The sequence below is a fragment of the Drosophila novamexicana genome, unplaced genomic scaffold (genome assembly GCF_003285875.2).
Source record: "Drosophila novamexicana strain 15010-1031.04,08,12 unplaced genomic scaffold, DnovRS2.1 tig00000986-arrow-arrow-pilon, whole genome shotgun sequence".
Classification (NCBI taxonomy): Eukaryota; Metazoa; Arthropoda; class Insecta; order Diptera; family Drosophilidae; genus Drosophila; species Drosophila novamexicana.
In genome coordinates this window covers 1,342,995-1,356,126 of record NW_020824835.1, presented here as the reverse complement: position 1 = coordinate 1,356,126, position 13,132 = coordinate 1,342,995, and the positions used below count along the sequence as shown (strand labels likewise).

Below are 13,132 nucleotides of genomic sequence, written 5' to 3'. Positions count from 1 at the left end.
TGGAAATTGTAGAAATTGATTTGTAAAAAACTGAACAACAACTGCTGATGGCATTTAAATATGGGATCAATCCGTAAGTACAACCAGTTCTGTCCGTGTGACATTTGCTATGCAAACACAAAATTCCTTGGACAAGTTAGCTTTGATCTACTGCGAACTCATTTGTATGCCTTCTGATATTGTTTGCTCAGTTGTAGTTGCAGTTCCCAGTCGAGTCAAGTTGTCCACGGTTCAGTGGACTGTCAAGCGGCTATCGAGGGGTGAATAACACCTCTAGGAGCCTGGTTCATCCTCAAGCCCAAGAACCAGAAACGACTCATCTGCACATACACATATCATTGTACTTGTACAATGTATTCTTAAGTGGTTCCACAGTTATCAGCTAATTTTATTTGTTAAGGCAAGCGAGTTAACCCACTGAGGGAAGCTCTTCGAAATGAAAATCCTTTGTTTATTTAAGCATTTAGGCAAAACTTACCAACAATTAAATCAGTCAGAGCACGCAATCTGTTGAGAAAATAGGAAGAAAAACACATTAGAATAGAGGTTAAACTCTTCTTAAGACTCATTATAAACCAGACGCATTTCAAGTTCTCGAGAACTTTATAAGAGACTAGAGACTCAAACTTTGAAATATTTATTCTCTTATATCAGATGCAGCACAAGTTGATTAGTTATTTTCGATATCTTTCCCTATTTTCAAGATATCTAGTTTTGGCCTGGATTTTCAGCATAACTCGAAAATTATAGAAGCTAGATACACCAAATTACATAAGTAGATTCTTATTAATTATATACATATTTAGAATAATTCACTTTTCGGAGATCTTTGCCCGTTCCCCAAATATGAAAAATCTCTGTTTTAAGCTGGAGCCTTGTTATTTGGCATTTACACACATTTGAATGCCATATTAAAGTCCTGAAAGTTTCATAAGGATCAGACCATAAACAGCCAAGATCTTCAAGAATGTTTTACCATAGTGTGGGTCAAAAAGAAGAAGAACTGGAGCAGCATAAAGTGTTCAGGGCAATTCCTAGTCGGGCACACTCCCGAATATACTTGGTATATTCCTAGGAGACTCGTGTTTCAGAACCTCTTGTGACTAAAGTTAGGTTAAAGAACAATATAACTCATGCATATATTTAAATAAATATTCCTTAGATGTATAATCCATTAAAATGTTGCAGAACGTACCTAAATATTGTTAAGCGAAATGTAACGAATAGGAGAAAACTACGAATCCTAAATGCTAGACGCATATATATCATATATCGTATATGACAACTTTTTTGGACTTATCGATACATACATCGAAACTTATCGGAATATATCACTTAATACACACAAAATCGAAAATTAATTTTATGTATGAACAATTTTGTTTTATTTTTTTAAGGTATATATATATATTTATATCTTCGTTGTGTATTGTTTTAGTTTCGATTAGAGTAGAATCCCAGAGGAATTTCTTGAATTTTGTTTTTGTAGATTTATAGTACAAACAGTTCGTTAGGCTTAAGACCACTTGAGTTTCATTGCGGCCACAAGAAGTTTTCATTGAAAACTTTATTCAAATTCAAGTGTTGCATTGGTTTGTGCCAAGCCTCGCTCCAGGCGAGGTTCCAACTGGAGGACTAAGACCTAAATCAACAAATCTTAGTCGAAGATTTAGAGCAAAAATATTGTCGAGCAATTCAGGTTCACAAGCAAACAGCAGAAAAGAGGAGTCCAACAAAGTTGTCAAATCAAACAAATGCCAAAGGCAAATGAGGCGTGCCCGGAGGAGGATTGGGCTGTGGTCTATGCCCGCGGCAAGAGTGGAACAACAATGTTTGGTGTTAAGAAAAAAATGTATATATATATGAGAGGCATTTATAACTTAGAAGCGAATGCGCTCCCTGGAGCTGCTGACTTGAAGCGGGGGGGTCCAGTCGAGCGCAGTACCTGGTACCCAGTCTTGATGGGTATTTTAAAAACTCCAGCGATTTATGCGTCTGTCTTCAGCAACGAAACCTGATTTGATGACGGCGCAAGAGTTTAAAGGGCTCGCGTAGGTAGGCGACGACAACGGGTAGAAGGACGAGGACGGGTACGAGGACGACGACACAAGTCCAGAAGAAGCAGAAGAAGTTGCCGCCGCTCTGTGTGAAGTCTCAGAAGACTTTACTGAAATTCCTGGCCAAAGTGCTGGCACCAATAGATGGCAACAGTCTGCAGTTGGGAGACCCGTCTGCGTGGCAGCATTCCACCAGCTTCCAGTCTGCGGCTGCCACATGTTGCACACACTGTGAGAATGAATTTAATTAAAGAAAATTTTTGCTCGCATTTGCAAATCCATCCCAGAGACCAATGCAGCGCCCAACTAGTTCAAAGTCTAGTGTTGCACACTGATTCGCATGCGTCAAATATGCATTTTTTAAATATCGAATTATCGATCAATCGTTAATCGCACACTCATTCGATTATTATGACATGTGGCACGTGAGTGCACAATAACATAACCCGCTAGTTGCCCAATCATTATAAGCTTTTGCCTCGCAATTGTGCACGTAATTGATGGCTTTTTATTCATTTAAACATGATTGCTTTTATGAACGGAAAAAGTTGTTGTACTAGTTGTTTGATGTTAAGCACACAGTTTTCCTGGTTTGTTGGGGAAAAGGGGAAATTTAGGAAAAGTTTATGTATAGATAAAGCTGGGGTTTAAGCAAGTTTAGAAACAATTCTTTTAATGTATACAACAGGCATTTTTAAGCTTATAAGATATGTATACAATCTTTATGAGCCTTATAATTAGATCTAGACTCTGTATACTCAGCGATCTCAGAGACTACAGAACTAATGAAACCCCGCTCCTAGCCTCACATTTTGTGGAGCAAATACCTATTTGAGTTTGTATAGTTAATGCATAATGTACATACTCGTATATGTTAGATCAACCAAATTAATTTATGATCACATATTGTTCGAAGTAGATATTCCATCGTACATTTTACAAATGTAAACAAGAACTAGATTGTTGCAGCTTATAATTCCTTGGGTGTCATCAATTCGATAAATTTATTCGAGCCTGTTTTAAGGTAATTTCTTAATTTCGATTTGATGATTTAGAGCTAGCCACCTGGACAAGATTGGTTTAAAGTGTTTTTTCTTAGGGCTGCTTTCGTGTTGCACTGTGCGATGCGTTTTTCTGGAGTCTGGCAACAATGCCAATTAAATCACATTTCAGTGGCACATTAAAATGCAATAAATATATGTGTGTGGTGCATATGTGAGAGGGGCAGCTTCTAGGGCTGAGCCTGTGAGGCTGCCATTGGAGCGTTCAAAATATTTCATGCCCCGACTAAATGCCGCAGCCACAGTCGCAGCCCCAGCAGCACCTCGCTTGCTTCCTTCCTTCCACCCAAATAACTGGCAATTCGCAATAGTTGTCCCTTTGCGCATGCTCCGAAAAACTACGCGTAGATGTTGGATTTCCGATAAGCGGGCTCTACGAATGGCCAATGGCAGCTCTTTAGCTCTTCAGCCGCAGTTGCAGCTTTATGGCTTGCGAAAAACCTAAGCTGCAGGTGGGATTGGGGATGGTGTTGGGGGTGAGGGCGTTGGATTGGGAGTGGCACAGAGACCGAACTGGAGTCCAGTCTGTGTGTCCGCCGTGCGCATTACATATTTACTGCTCTCATTGCATTTTCAGCATAATTTGGCGTAATTTTAGTACAGCGGCATCTGACATTGTTTCCATCTGTGCACGTATGCATAAGTGTGTGTATGTGTGTGTGTGTTTGCTTGTGGTATTCGGATTCGGATACGGGTCTTGGGTCTTGGTTCTCGCGCTTGTGGCGTCTGTGTGTGGTGTCCACTTGCAACATTTTTCCATTCGACATTGCCTCGAATATGTTGCCGCTGTTGGTGGAGAGCGTAAAACTCGTGATATCGAGCTGGCCACGAATTATGCTGCGGAATATTGAACAGTCTCAAGGTTGTCCTTGCCCGCCGCTGCCCCCTACCCCCCACAGCCCACAGGTACGCCACACAGGTACGAGCGGGGCAGAGCATGAGGTGACGGCTTTTGTTTTATGTCTTGCCAGTTAAGCAGCAACAGCTGCAGGCAACAACAACAACAACTGCAAGTGTAGGTGAGACAAATGGCATGATATATATACATTCACATATCTGGAGAAGCAAGTCGCGACACATGTAAGCCGATGCGAGTTGAATGCTACCGATTATACACCGCGATATGTGAGCGCAGAATAATGCAACAGGTCGGTGTACTATATATACATACGTATAATATTATAACAGAACTGCAAAGTGTATCCTCAGAGAATCAAGCTTAATAATATAATATAAGTTTAAGTTGATTCAGCATAATATGGAACCAAAAAGAACTGTGAGAAACTTAATATTTACCAAGGATATACATATATAAATATGGAGAGGGTGAGGACTATCCATTAGATCATGAGACCACACTAGTCGAGAGCTGGAAGATATTCTCTGAATTAACAGAGATATTCGTTTTAGTCTAAAGCAATGTTGTGATCTAAATTTTGTAAGGATAACATTTCGATGTATGTAAAAAAAAGGTGTAAATTAATTGTCATTTTAAGTAGAACATCGCTTGGGGTTAGATTAAAAATGAAACCAAAAAACTATAGTTGCAGCTGTCAAAATATTTAATATAATTATAATTTTAATTTGGGACTTAAAAATGCTTCGAAAACAACCTTCTAAAAGAAAAAGTTCCGAATCCTCTGTGCCCTAGCTGTTATATATATAATCTTTATACCACTGTGAAAGAAATTATACATATTACACATTCTAATTAAAAAAAAAAACTTTCACTTTTTGGCCCTATATAAGTAAATATTTCTTGCTGTAGGCACATACATAGAAGTATAGGCACTAAGAGTACATATAGAAACAACTACAGGTTATCTTCCAATTGATAAGCACCTGTCGTCTGCCCCTCCCACACGACGACGCGGTCAGGGGCTTAGCGAAAGCGCGATCAACTTTCCAGCTTAACTGTGGCTCGCGTCCTGACCACCAATGCGGTGTCCAGTTGCAGAAGAGGGAGCAACAACACCAACAGCAACAGCAACAACAATGACAATGACAACAAACCGCAAATGAAATATTTCTGGCATTGCAAATGAAATAAATGAAGTTAAGCCAATTTGAGGTTAAGCCCCAAAGAAGGAATTCATTATTTTGCACAACAACAGCAACAACACGAAGAAGAAGAAGAAGAAGAAGCAGCAGCAGAAACAGAAGCAGCAGCAACTGCAGAGGAGCTGCGCGACAAAGACGCGTGTCTTTCTTGCGTGTCCTGTGCTCGGCCTGAAAAAGTGGAATTTGCGCAACCACAGAAATGCGACAAATGCAACAATAGCTGTAAAGCCAGTCAGCGAATATTAAGAAGCAGGCAACCTGGCAGAAACCGCAATAAACTGCTGAAACAGATAAGAGGCAAGAATGCAAAAAAAAAGAAAAGATAACTCAAAGCACACACAAAAACAAAAAAGAAATAGTGGACTAAGTGGGGGTTGACTGCGTGGGAAGGGGTTTTTTTTTGTTGTTTTGTTTGGGGTTTACTAGCGCCATTATCTAGTCGTTATATAATTCGATAATGTAGCCCAGCAAAAGCAATTAAGTAAATATATACATATGTATGTACAAAATAAATACATAATCTAGAAGAGAAAAAATACCAAAAAGTTTACTCGATAACAACGTTCACAAAAGCTCGTAGACATCGCCAGCGTTGCTGTCGGCGTCGCTGCAGACGTCGTCGGACAACTCCAAAAGGACCACCGAAACGTAAACAACAACCAATAAGGCAAGAGCCAAGTGGAGAAGAAAACAGCAGGCGCAGCAGCAATGGGAGAAGTAGCACAAGAAGGGAGTGCAGCCGATGGCGGCGGCGGCGGCTACATGAAAAAAATAAAAACATCAACCGAAAAGAAGAAACCAAAAACTTTCCAACTACAGTCGAATAATGCATACTCTGCGCTTGTTCAGATCGTTAAGGCGAGGCAATCGCCATTTTAATTTCCAGTGTGAACATTTTGCAGCGCTTGCTTAATGGGAGCCAAAATTTGCGTTATGCTCACACTTAAACAAAGACTTAATATTCACATTAAAATGCTCATAACTGTTGTTAATGTATATGTGAAAGTTTGATACGCATTTTATGCTTTCTAACTACGTTACAAGCTTAATGAACAAATTACTATAGCTATCCTATGCATATAGAAGACATTATGCGCCGCTTGCAGGAGGCTGTTCCATGATGCTATTCATATTGCTGTTGTTGGTGTTTTCAGTGTAATCCAAGTGCTGCTTGAAGGATGCAGGGCATGGAAGGAGGAGGCGGTGGTGCAGGAACAGTAGGTAAGATGCGTGTCTGGGTTCTCAGCTTGGCGCTGCGCTTTGCTGGGCCCGGCTATGCTCTGCCCGAGACGATGTTCAGAATTCCATTGAAATCGTTTGAAAATTGAGCCCGCTGCACAGGACGTGGAAGGGAGAAGTGCCACAACCCTGCAAAGTGTATTTGAAGGTTGGGCGGTGGGGGGCATAGTCGGGCGTCGTCAACCGTCTCGTAATAAATATGCGCCGAGAGTTTTGCCTGCGGCGGCCAGGAGACCCATGATGACTCTGCTTGGGCTCTTGCTAGTTGTTGCATTTGTTGTAATCGTTGTACAATGTACACACACTCGTAAAATGTGTAAAAATAACAAAGCAAATGAGTTGCAGTTTAGCAATAAAGTAAAATGCAAACGGATGCGCGTTACGAGCTTGACTAGAGGCTGTTCAGGACCGAGGACTGACACCCGCATAATAAACCAGAGCGCGCACACACATTTATGTTGCGCCTGTGTGTGTGTGCAATGCAGCCGCAAAAACTTTTTGCATGCGATTGTCAGGCAGCGCAGACAAGGCAGCGACAATAAAGCACGAAGGACAGAGGGAGATAGAGAGGTAAGAAGAGGCGCAAGCGTGAGGCTTGCCTTGTCAGACTAGCGACAACGGCAATAACAGCAACTACAACAACAATGTTGCCCCCCACAAGACTGCAAGTGCAAAGCAAAAAGAGCGAGCACGAGCACGAGAACGAGAGAGCGTGCGACCAGCGAGTAAGCCGGTACAACAACAAAACATCCGGCAAGTGCCAAAGCTGAGCAAGCGCCACACACAGACACAGACAGCAGAAACAACACACTCACACACACACAAAATGGATGCAGCCACTGCTGAGAGCGACGCACTAAACAAGTTGCAAAATATCAACAACAATAACAACCAACAGGCAGCACTTTTAAAGCTGCTCTCTTTCGCTCTGTGGATTCTATGTGTGGGTCTCTGTGGAAGTGGAGCTCAGCAGCGGCAGCGGCAGCGGCGTCAACGTCAGCTTTGGCCAACGCAGCAAAATTTCATGAATGGAATTTGTAAATTTTCTTTTCATTTGCAACGCTGCGCTGCTGCTGCTGTTGTTGTTGGTGTTGTTGTTGTTGTTGTTGTTACTTATGTTGTTGGAGCGCTAATCATGTGCACCGCATCGGGAGAGACACAGACCCCGAGCATTTGGGGCAGACGGCGGGCCGAGGCCGCGACAACAACAACAGCAACAATGATGTTGCAATGTGTCTGCCTGAAACGGGTTTTTGTGGCTTTTGCGAATTTGTTGCAATTTTCGCTTCCCTTGCTGTCTCAACAGCTTGCTTTGCGGGGTGCTTGCATAGAAAATGAAAAGCCATTGAATTGCAACATTTTCGACATTGTAGCTTCTTCTAATCAGAAAACCCACGAAGAGAGCATACAAAAGCTAATGTGATTTTAATTGTTGCCGACTGGAGTTCCCTTCCCCTTGTCCTTCTCCTTCTCATTCAGTCATTTGCTAATTTTAGCAAGACAACATTTGGTCAAAGTGATTTGTGCAGCCAACTTAACAACGCTGCCAGATAGAGACGAAGTGCTTTAGGTTTGTTTGCATTCGTCAATTTCTTGGAATCAACATTAAAAAGTGTTTAAAAAATAAGCATGGAGAACTTGGGGTCACAGCGACAGCAACAACAACAACAGCAGCGACGTCGACGAAAACAGTGCAATGGAATTTCATTACATAGCGAGACGATTCGCAATTACAAGCAGCGTGGAGAGAATGCACCAGCAGCAGGCAGCGTGAGGAGAAAAGGCTTCGGCGAATGCCGCTCGCTCTCCGGCATATTAAATATACTCGCACACACACATGTACATACATATGTAGGTAGGAGAAGCGTATATGCGGAAGAATCATCGATAATAGTAACAGTAATGTTTGGAAAGCGTATCGAAAATACATTTGTTATATTATTCATTGAAAATTAACAGCTATTTTAAAGTCAGTAAATTATTCGGTATACTTAACCTTTAATAAAAAATTAAACAAAGAAAATGCACTTAAAGATTCTTGAAAAAACAATGAAGCAATACAAATTCTATTCAGTTTTAATATTATGTTATACTATGTAAGTTAACATAATGTTAAATTTAGAGACTTTAGTGGGTTGTTCTCAAAAAGCCTATGGTCAGACATTTTATTTAGCATACTTTTTGGAGCTTACGCGAGCTATTTCTTATATAGGTATGTATACTGTGACGAGCATAATTATTTTGAAGAATAATACTTTAGAATGTGCACTTTTGCTTAGTTTATCTGAATAGGATAACGGTTCATTTATTATATTTGAAACAGAGTTAATATAGTAAAAACTCTCCTCACCGACACTACAATTAGTCGGACCCTCCTCTTGGATGGACACTTTCTCCCAAACCATTAGGGATTAGGCCATATCCATTCGCCCTCTGTTAGCATTCGCCCTCCTCTCTGTATTAGCAAATCGTGTAATCCATGTTGTACTGTACTACTAATACACTAAAATGTAGTCTATATAGAAAATAATAGCTTTCTTTTCAGATAAATTCTAAAATTAAAAGTATTGGGCTCTATCTATTATTCTCAATAGTAAGTCTATCGCAACCTCAAATTTAGATAGAGAATCAGAAAGAAGCTACATCGGAAACGAGTTGAACAAATTGTCGGTTGGCTTTGAACTTAGCGATGCGGACGCCAGCGACGCAGTACAAGCTGAGGTGAAGGATATTACCAGACATTCGCATTGGTATGCGTGTCTCATGTGTGTGTGTGCGTGTGTGTAAGGGGTATAATCTAATCATGCAAGGCGAAACGTGTGCCGACTTTTAGAAGAGGGCTATAAAACAGCAACAGGCAATAAATTTGCCAAGGCGAAGTCGTGTGTGCCAGCAGGAAGGCGAACAGGACACGATACAGATAGGGTTTATAGATTCAGGACTTGACGAGTCAGTGGCTATGAATCGCGGGTGGGGTGGGGTGATGACAGTAGCTAAGCCCCTGTTATATGGAAACGCAGGCTGTTGTTGTGCTCAACTCGAATATGTATCAAGAATATACTTTTTTCGGTTAATATATATATCTGTTGTATATTGGAAAAATATTGGTAAAAGGTCACATATTTGTGGAGCCCAAAGCAACCTAAGTTAGTTAGTCTCACATAGTTTGTTAGTTGAACCTCATCTTAATAATTTCTTTAGTTTAACATCATGTTAAGCATCGAGTCAAAAGTTGCCAGCTAGTTATTAATAAATTTCTTGAATAATGATCATTTCCAAACGAATTAAAGAGTAAAACAGTAGTGAGGCTGGCTCGAGGTTCGGAATTTGGCGTACATTTAAGTAAAACAAAACAGTTTTCAAAACAATACCAGTAATTAAAGAGATTAACAGCTTTTCGTTAGATTCGTAGAAAACCAACTTGTCAAAGCGCGTCCCAAAGTCGATTCTTTTACTACAAATTCTTATTCTTATGCAAAGGTCGGACGTACTCGATATGCAGCTGTTGCACAACAACAAGAGGTACAAATTATCAACACGAGCGATAATATCAATAATAGGCAAAGGGGAAATGTTTAATTATAAAACAACAACAGCAAGGAAAACGACGAAAAGGAGACAAGGCAACAGGCGTCAGGCAAACGGCAGCTGGCCATAACGAAAAACTGAAAGAAAAACTGGGCTGAAAAGGTAGGCAGGTGCGTGTGTGTAGAGCAGAAACTATGAGCACGTACGAGTCGTAGGATGTGCAAGATTACAAAAGATCAAAGACAGCATCACTAAGGAAGAGAGAGAAAGAGAGACAGCGAGTGAGAGCGAGAGCGAGGTAGATTGAGTAAAGCCAAAGGTTAAACAAAAATTTCCTCAGCTACATAGAGTACTCGCGCATCCCATTCAAAGATGATGCAAAATGCTGGAAAATATTGTCCTACCGCACAGCTGCCGTGAAAGTGAAAAGTTAAAGACATCGGACCGCTCGGCGACTTTTGCGATTTTTCTTCACATTGTCCCATTGTTGAATGGAAGGAACAAAATCCTCGCATCCAAGCAGCTGGCCATTGCATGTGCCATATGTATGAACATGTCTGGGCAGATGCCGAAAAACGCGTAACTGTCTCATAAATTGCACTCGCAACTGATTTGCACAACTTTTTCTTCCCTACGAGGGCTGAGTTGGGCGGCAAATACATAATTGCATATGCATTTGGCAATTAGAGCAGAGCAGAGCATCCAGAGATTTGTGTCGGTCATGATGTTGCAGCTGTAAAAGATTTTCCTTTTTTTTCAATTTTCCTTTTTATTTGTGTTACCTTGAAGGCATAATCAAATCGAATCAATTTCGTGTAATTATGCTGGGGTAGTTTCTGGGTGCGTCCATAAAAGTGTCGTAGCTGATATTTGGATGAGAATTATGATTAGGGTTTTCTTTTTTTTTATGAGTAGGCCTTTGGGTTGTGTTAAGATCGCAATGATGAAGGGCAACATTCATTAAATTGGATATTCACAATTAAGAAAACATAAACAACTAGGAATATGTATCTAAATGCTGCGAATAGTTTTGGTTTGAAGGTTCTATTACAATACAACTTACGAGCATTTCATTTTTTGAATACTTGCTCGCACTACCTCAACGATAAGACAATTCTAAGAGGTAGATATAGACTAATTTGAAGGCCTTTACTAACGACTAGGAGGAGACATTTCCCATAAAGTATATATATTTTTGATCAGCCGAGTCGATATACCCGTGTCCGTCTGTGCGTCTGTCTGTTTCCATGCGAACTAGTCTCTCAGCTTTAAAGCTCTCCTCATGAAGCTTTGCATACTTTCGTCTTTCTGTTGCACGGAGTAAACACGTCGGAACCGGCTGGATCGGACCACTATGTAATATAGCTGTCAAAAGTAGGTTTTTGTATAAAAAAACATTTTTGTTTTTTGACCAAACTTGGCAAAAGGAGAGGGTTCGGTCCGCAAGAGTATTACGTCTTTAGCCTGCCAAAGATAGCCCTTCTTTCTCGTCTCAAATTTTTCTTCTACGATATCTCAAAAATGAAAATTGATCAGTGTCAGACTAATATGTTCTAAAGATTTTATATTTGCTATAGTTCTTCTAAATAAATCCGAAAATATCTGTTGTTGTTTTATTTTGGGTTGTCTTTTCCCGAGTTTCTTCGATTTGGAATTCACGTTAATCGCTTTTGACCTTCAGAAAGTTCATTAAGTCTTATAGATCTTGCAAAGTTGGCTTTTAGCATAGCCTGGCTATGCCTGGCTTTGGCCTGAACTCAGTTCAACTTTGAAAGCAGCGAGAAGCGAGCTTCTCATTCGCGCTGCCGCTGCTGCTGCCAGTTGCCGCTTATCACAAATGCCGCGACAATGTTGTTGCGGCTGGGGTAGCCTAAGCGTCAGGCGTAGGCCTTATATAAATCGTTTAAACATCCGCTTTACGCTTCAACACCGTTTGGGTGACACATATATGAACGAATTTTAAGTGTGTGTAGACATACATGTATATTGACACAGACATGCATATTAATCAGAACGATTAATCATTTTATCAATGAAGTGCGAAGTCGCATTTAAAGATGAGCGACAAAAAATCAACGGGAAAAAATATAGCAAAGCAAATGCATAAGCCAGAGGGAGAGAGCGAGAGTGGGAGAGCTGCTGACGCCAGTGTGACCCAATTGAAGGGAGTATGTTCTGGAGTGTGGCTGTTCATGTCTGAAACAGCATCAGCGTCATTCAGTGACGACATCACCCACAGCAGGGCGCACAACAACAAATAAGTTGTCATATAATGGACATGTCTGCATCTGACCGCCAATCCGTTTCTGTTTCTCTCTTCCTCTCTCTGTCACTCCCTCTGTCAGCAGCAGGAAATCGATGTTGACGTGAGCAGCGCTGCTGACGTCGCACAAAACTTTTTGCTCCAATTTGCACGCACCCACAACAACAAGAAAGTCGCGACTGTCGTGAGTTGAAGTTAGCGTGGGTGCGTATGTGTGTGTGTGTGTTTCTGTATGCATGCGTGCGTTTGTGTGAAGCAGCAGAACTCTTAAATTCCATATTCCACATTTCTTATGCGGCGAACGCAGCAGCAGCAGCAGCCCCACCAACAATAACAATAACAACAAAACCAATAGCAACAATGATGGCGACGCTGTTACTGTTGCTGCTGCTGCTGCCGCTGCTGCTGCGTCAAGTTTTGCTTCGTGTTCTCTTCTTGTTGCTTTCGCGCATTTTAAAAATAGCCAGGCCAGCGCACAGCAAACAACAACAGCAACACCAAACGTACAAGCATCGAGTGGCGAGTGCGAGATTTTTAAGGCGCACCTCAAATACTCTTTCTTTTATTTTTAAATTTAAGATATATCGGTATTCGATTTATTAAATGCTTGTAAGTGGCTAAGTAAATACTCTAACTGATCTAATTGGAAAAGCCTCGGTTTACAGCTTAAGTATATTAACAAACAGTTAATTAGTTCAAAACAGTTATATTAAGAAATCTCTTATAATATTTATTACATAAATTTCGAGATATAGTTTAGAAAATTCCAAATCAGAGCTTTTATACTTCATATAAGTGAGCCCTCGAATAATAGAAAGAAAAAATTACAAATGTTGTATACATTAAGATACTACATTTTATATTTAAATAAAGAAATTTAATCACGTCCTTCCGCTTTTATTACAAATCCTCTTTTGGTGGAA

The 13,132-nt window shown here is 40.6% G+C and overlaps 1 long non-coding RNA gene across 1 annotated transcript; it reads left to right on the top strand.

Moving 5' to 3' along the window:
* LOC115765691 lies at window positions 1-1,279 on the top strand. The gene is made up of 3 exons (XR_004018138.1): window positions 1-73; window positions 807-1,108; window positions 1,163-1,279. It is a non-coding gene; the product is annotated as an uncharacterized LOC115765691 (long non-coding RNA).
* Window positions 1,280-13,132: the final 11,853 nt, after the last annotated feature.